The sequence below is a fragment of the Neodiprion fabricii genome, chromosome 4 (genome assembly GCF_021155785.1).
Source record: "Neodiprion fabricii isolate iyNeoFabr1 chromosome 4, iyNeoFabr1.1, whole genome shotgun sequence".
NCBI lineage: Eukaryota > Metazoa > Arthropoda > Insecta > Hymenoptera > Diprionidae > Neodiprion > Neodiprion fabricii.
In genome coordinates this window covers 27,060,695-27,060,992 of record NC_060242.1, presented here as the reverse complement: position 1 = coordinate 27,060,992, position 298 = coordinate 27,060,695, and positions in this window count along the sequence as shown.

Genomic DNA, 298 nt, shown 5'->3' with positions numbered 1-298 from the left:
TCTACTTACGCGCTAAAATAGTCGGTGACGTCGAAAAGGTAGGGCCCTGCTAAATATATAATGAGTGGTAACTATTGATATATGGCTATATGCTTATGTACATACAGTACACATGTAGGTTTCTCTCTGCACAGTGATGTATAATTCCTGCGCTCTCCAATTGATGGCGTTACGATCTTCGTATTAGTAGATTATAAAAGGATTGTGTAGTTTGAAATGATTGAAAAGTCAGTTGTTGGTCAGTTGATCAGAGAGGTGAGCATCGGAAAAATAGTGGATAGCTGAAAAGTATCGAAAG